The sequence below is a fragment of the Tachysurus vachellii genome, chromosome 8 (assembly GCF_030014155.1).
Source record: "Tachysurus vachellii isolate PV-2020 chromosome 8, HZAU_Pvac_v1, whole genome shotgun sequence".
In the NCBI taxonomy this organism is placed as follows: Eukaryota; Metazoa; Chordata; class Actinopteri; order Siluriformes; family Bagridae; genus Tachysurus; species Tachysurus vachellii.
The window spans coordinates 26,302,773-26,309,425 of NC_083467.1; positions in this window are offsets into that span (position 1 = coordinate 26,302,773).

The following is a 6,653-nucleotide window of genomic DNA, read 5'->3' on the forward strand; positions in this document are numbered from 1 at the left end:
ACACTAAACAAACGTCACATTCTCTACAGCAAGCCAACTGATTCACCTAGTATACCAGTTAAATGAACACAATGCGTTAATTCAAATTACAGCTTTTAATGTAATGATAAACTATGTAATGAATAAATTAAATATGCCTGTCATGTTTCTTTCTCTTTCTTCTGTTTAGATATGAAGAATACCTCCACACCAAGGCCACATTTGACCCAGATCAGTGTCCAATTTCCCAATTCATTGAATCAAGGATACCACACTACAGCACCAACCATCCCCAGCAGAGAGCCATTACAAACTCAATACTGTCAGACCTAATTATAAACTGCAAAATGCCTTTATCCATCATTGAGCATGAAAGTTTTCTTCACTTTTTATCAGTAATGGACAACAAATACTCCCCTGTTAGTCGAAGAACTATTACTGCAAAGCTAGATGATCTAGTGGCAGAAAAACAGCTGAAGTTGAAAAATGATCTAGCAAAGGCAGATAATGTTTCAGTGACAGTAGATATATGGTTAAAGTCTGCAGTTAAAATCACAGTTGCTTGTATGTAACCGCTTCAAAGGTTCTCATACTGGAGAGAGAATTTGTGAAGAATTTCAGCAAATATGTGAAGAGTACCAGATCAGGAGAAAGATTGAACACATAATCTGTGATAACGCTGCAAACATGAAAAAGGCATTCAGCACGTGTTTCCCAGTACAGGGAGATATAGAAGACGACCTTGAAGATTCTGACATTTGGAATGACCTCGCAGTTGAGGACCAAGAGATGGTTGAAAAATCTTTTAGCACCAAATCTTAGACACGGTTCCAGTGTTTTGCACACACTCTTCAGTTGGTCATAGGAGATGGCCTTAAAGAGACAAAATTAATCAATTCATCCCTTGCCAAAACCTCCAGGATGAGTTCCTTACTCCACACAAGTATCTCTTTCAAGGACAACTTTGAGAAGGACTTTGGACAGCGTGGAATCCCAGCCTCTGTTGTCACACGCTGGAATTCCACACTGAGGCAACTGAAAGCAGTGCTCAGCTGTGAACACCTAAGACTATGTACATTTCTTGAAAATGAAGGACACAAAGAGACAATATTCACAGCTAGAGAGTGGAATCAGATGCAGGAACTTGTACAAGTCCTTCAACCCTTTGCAGAAGCCACAGATCTTACACAAGGTGAAAAACATGTGACCATAAGTGCTGTGGTTCCCTGTGTCCTTTCTCTTATCACCACCTGGAAAATCAAAAGGAGAGCGTGTGCTATTTGGGCAGTTTGATCTTTAGCCTGCAAACATCTCTCAAAAGAAGATTGAGAGGGATCTTTGTTAATGTGAAGATGGCAGATGGAGAGAGTGATGGGCCATTATTGCCGTTCTCTGACCCTCTATACCTAAAAGCTGCTCTGCTGGATCCTTCATTTGCCTCAATGTGGATGTCTTGGTCCCTGAAAATAGCAAGGGGGTTGTGTTTGCCATGATTAAAGGTATGTTATACAATATTACATCAACTTGTCTGAACTAGACTAAAATAAAAAAATAGCATATGGTATATTTTCATTACTGTACATAGGTGCTTATTTTAAATTATCCATAACCTGTTGGCACTGTTTGTTCACAGTATTCAACACATGTACATTTTGTGATTCATATTCTTGCTTTTGCTTATTCAGACTTGATTATCAAGGAAGCATGCATAGCTACCACAGTCTCTTCCCACAGCCATGAGCAGGAGGATCCAATAACAGTGCCAAAACATCAGACTGTACTGTTCACAGCTTACCGCAAGCAGCAGAAGAGAGATTCAAGTTCCAGTCCCCTTATTCAGTTTAACCACTATTTGGACATTTGTGATGGACAGGACTCCCTGCAGTTTTGGGCTGTGAACAGACACACCCTCCCCTCTTTGTTCAAGGTAGCGGAAAGAGTTATGGCCATCCCTGCATCAAAGTGCACCTGTTGAGCGGGTATTCAGCCATGGTGGGGTGATAATGCGACGACATCGCTCACAATTGAGTGACAAAGTTTTATCCAATTTAATTTTTTGCAAGTGCAATGCATTGTAAATATTTTTCATTTTCTCACCCTCATGATGTTACAAACCTGTATAAATTTCTTTGTTTTGATGAACACGGAGGAAGATATTTTAAGCAATGTTTGTAACCAAACCATTCATGAGCCCCATTCACTTCCATAGTATTCTTTTTTCCCCACTGTGGAAGTGAATGGGGCTCATGAATGGATTGGTTACAAACCATTCCTCAAAATATCTACATGTGTGTTCATCAAAAGAAAGAAATTTATACAGGTTTGTAACATCATGAGGGTGAGAAAATGACAGAATTTTTATTTTTGGGTGAACTATCCTTTAATATTAATAAATTACACTCACTCATACAATCATCTCTCTCTCTCTCTCTCTCTCTCTCTCTCTCTCTCTCTCGAATAGTTAATTCACACAAGGTTTGTGTTATTCAATAATTTAAGTTTTTTGATTGACGTGATTTGTTGTTGTTGTTATTCTGTTGATAGAAAGGAAGGATCTATTGAAAATTGTCCCATTAAAAGCCTGCCTGTTCAATAAATGCCATTTGGTTGCATAGAATATTATGATTGGCCACATCATTCCAGAAACCAATAGAGCATTTTTACTGTTGATGGACCTTAAAGATATAGTAGAGCTTGTTGTTTCACCCAAGTTTTCAGAGGACAGTCTTTGCTATTTGAAGACTAAAATATCTGACCATCGCAGCCTTTTTATTGATGTGTTTCCAAATGAAAAATTGAAACCAAAACACCACTTCTTGGAACACTACCCAAGCCTCATACGCCATTTTGTTCCTTGGGTGGAGTTCTGGACAATGCGCTTTGAGGCAAAGCACAGTTTCTTCAAACAGGTTCTCCATAACATGCACAATTTCAAAAACATATTGCAGACATTGTCTACCCAGCACCAACTTATGGTTGCACATGTCTTGCAGTCTCCCAGCTTTTTCAAACAATCCATTCATGTTGACAGAGTAAAAGTTGTGAAGGTGTCTTCTCTAGAAAGAAGGGTGAAAACAGCTGTTGAGAAAAAATATTCTCACCTCAACACTGTATCACTTGCATCAAATGCTGAATTGCATGGGACCTCATACTCCAAAGGTATGATGGTGTCTGTTGGACACTGTGGTGGCTTGCCAGAATTTGCAAAGATTCAATGCATTTTGTTAGTTGACAGTGAGGCTTCTTTTGTGATGGAGAGATTTTCTTCTTGGTATGTTGAACATCTTCGGGCCTTTAAGGTTGAAGAACTTTCATACGAAGAGCTGATTGTTACTGAGCTGAAGGATTTAAATGACTTCTACCCACTAGCAGCCTACAGTGTTGGTAGAAATCTCATGGTGTCACCTAAACATTATTTGTTACATTAAAGCGTGTTCCCCTCTCCCGCCAGATTTCTAGCAGCATTAACATGAGTACACAGGTCAGCTAGATCATTTTGAACTTAATCACTAAATGGTATATTTTGTTTCAGAAAACCATAATGTTGCTGCGAGTGATTGTGACTCCAGAGTGCATAAAAAAGCTGACACTCCCCAAAGTGCCATCATCAGTAGATGAGCTCAAAGAAATTCTTTGTGACAAACTGAAAATTGATCAAAACTTTGTGATCCAGTACGAGGACCCTGATTTTGGTGGTCAGCTTTGCAATTTGAGTAACATAGAAGAACTTCCATCGGATAAGGTCACACTGAAGATTATCTGGGAAATGTTCAAAATAGCATTAGTAACAGAACCCCCAAGAAACGAAAGCACTGGGTCTGACACTGATTTTACACTAGACACAGCAAGCATCCCATCCAATCTGTCCAGTCCATCTTCCACAGTCAGGGAAGAGCGTTGGCCACCCGTTTTCCAAATTCCAAATTTCTCTTATGATGTAGAGTTCAGACTGAGGAAAGCTAATGAAGTCTATGAAAAACAGAACACTACCATGGATGTTACAAGAGATGTCAAGTCAGAAATACTGGAGAAGTTGGCAGAAACAATGTACTCCTTTAAATCTTACCCAAATGACTCTGAAATTGAGCAAGTAGCAGCTGCGTTAGTTTTCAGACATCCATGATTAAGGGAACTTGGCTGTGACACAGGATGCAAGGGCTGGATGATATATATATATATATATGTGAAGTATACATTTTTATATTTATACTTAAGCACAACCATTGAACCATTCATGAAATTTATGTAATTCTTAGGACACGGATTTAGAGGAGACTTACACAAGAGGAGTGAAACTGGCCATTCTCGCAGTCATGGAGGATGATCACTCACAGGCAACAAAGAGATGTCTAAACTTCAGCATCATCCTGGAGGAAACCGTGGTCATGGAGGACCTACCTGACTTTCCCACTGCTTTCATGGTACTCTTTGGACTTCTCTATGCGCTGAATATTGAATATCCAAAAGGACTAAAATACACATTTGAGGCAGTGCAGAACATCTTTGTGGGATTGGGAGAAAAGTGCACCAACAGAGTTCAGTCCCTGAAGAATAAGCTTTTTACTGTATAGGGAGTTTGAGTTTTTTCAGATGCTCTTATTGTTGGTGGGTACCTTTTGGTACAGTAATGTTGTTTGTTTAGATGTTACTGTGTATTGTGTAATGGTGAATTTTGAGTTTTAAATTTTAAGACTTACAGAGTTAAATTATCTTAAAAGTGAAATGTTTATTATTTAATTGATATTCCTTGATATGGGCCTGCTGTTCAGTCATAATAATGTTTCATATTTAGGTGAGTCAGTGTAGATGGATGGACTATTTTATAGATCCTTAAAAGTTTGACCGTTTGTGTTCCTCATATGCTGCTGTTTAGTCACATGTTTCATATTCAGTGGCAGTGTTTTGTACAACTCTTTTAACTTATTCATTCATTCATCTTCTACCGCTTAGCCGAACTACCTCGGGTCACGGGGAGCCTGTGCCTATCTCAGGCGTCATCGGGCATCAAGGCAGGATACACCCTGGACGGAGTGCCATCCCATCGCAGGGCGCACACACACACTCTCATTCACTCACGCAATCACACACTACGGACAATTTTCCAGAGATGCCAATCAACCTACCATGCATGTCTTTGGACCAGGGGAGGAAACCGGAGTACCCAGAGGAAAGCCCCGAGGCACAGGGAGAACATGCAAACTCCACACACACAAGGTGGAGGTGGGAATCGAACCCCGACCCTGGAGGTGTGAGGCGAACGTGCTAACCACTAAGCCACCGTGCCCCCCAACTCTTTTAACTGCAGTGTTTAATTTTAGTTGAAGAGTTGCAGTATTTTAATTTGCTTTGTTGAATCATTTTGGCCTAAATATTTCTGAATTTAAATATGGTGGTGGTAGCAATACTATTATTACTGATGCATTTTTTTGGCCAGTTAGTGAAATTATGCCAAACTCAAATTACTTCCTTTCTTCTCTAAAACACAAGAGACTAATATAAATGTAAACCTTATATATTAAATAAATGTAACCCATTTGACTCCAGTAATTTAATCCGTGTTTTCTGAAGCAATACAATCGGATGTCAAAATTTATAATAAATTAGGAGTAATGTTTTGATCTGTTTATCACCAAAAACTGATTTTGTTTTGTGTATGTTCCACAGAAGAAAGGAAATTATAAGAGAACTATCCCTTAAAGAGAAATTGTAATTGTCATGGTGATGGCTAATTGAAATGACATTTATTTGCATTTAATAGGCTTGTGAAAAGGGTTTGAAAACAAATTGCTGTTCGGAATAAATGTTTTGTTGCATTGACACACAGTTTTCAGTTTTTGACTTGGGCGATGTTATTCTACTTTCCAGTCATAACGTATTATTACTTAGTACTAATTTCCAATAGCATTTTTTGTTCACTCAACTTCAAACTGTTTGTTTGTTTCTTTATTTATTTATCCATTCATCTTTAATGGGGATGTGGGAGCCTAGTGGTTAAGGTGTTGGACTACTGATCAGAAGGTCATGAGTTTGAATCCCAGGTCTACCAAGCTGCCACTGCTGGGCCCGTGAGTAAGGCCCTTAACCCTCAACTGCTCAGTTGTATAAATTAAAAGAAACTGTAAGTCACTCTGGATAAGGGAACCACTCTGGTAAATGTAATAAGGGCTTTATCCTGGATATGGAGTCTCTCCAGTCAACACTTGGAATAAAGCAGGAATACACCCAGGACAGGGCATCATTTCATCATGTGTGTGTGTGTGTGTGTGTGTGTGTGTGAGAGAGAGAGAGAGAGTGTACAGTAGTGTGTGAGAGTATGTGTATGTATATGTGTGTGTGTGTGTGTGTGTGTGTATGATCCCACCCAGTGTGTTTTGTGCCCTTGAGATAGACTGCAGGTGTGACCCTGGATTATCTCGTTTGTTATAAAATCTAACTTTTAAACTACCACAGACTACTTATTGATCCACCACTACACCTTTAACACACAAATAAAGACAATACGAGACCAGTTACTGATGACTTATATAATAACTCATCTATTTTTAACAACACAACAGGTGCAGAACCTCAGGATATGAAAAACAAACCCGGAAGCTTGTAACGTCTCAGTAAACCTAGCGGGTTTTGATTGGCTGAGAGAACAGAGCAGCCGCCTCCGCTGCAGCCAATCAGCG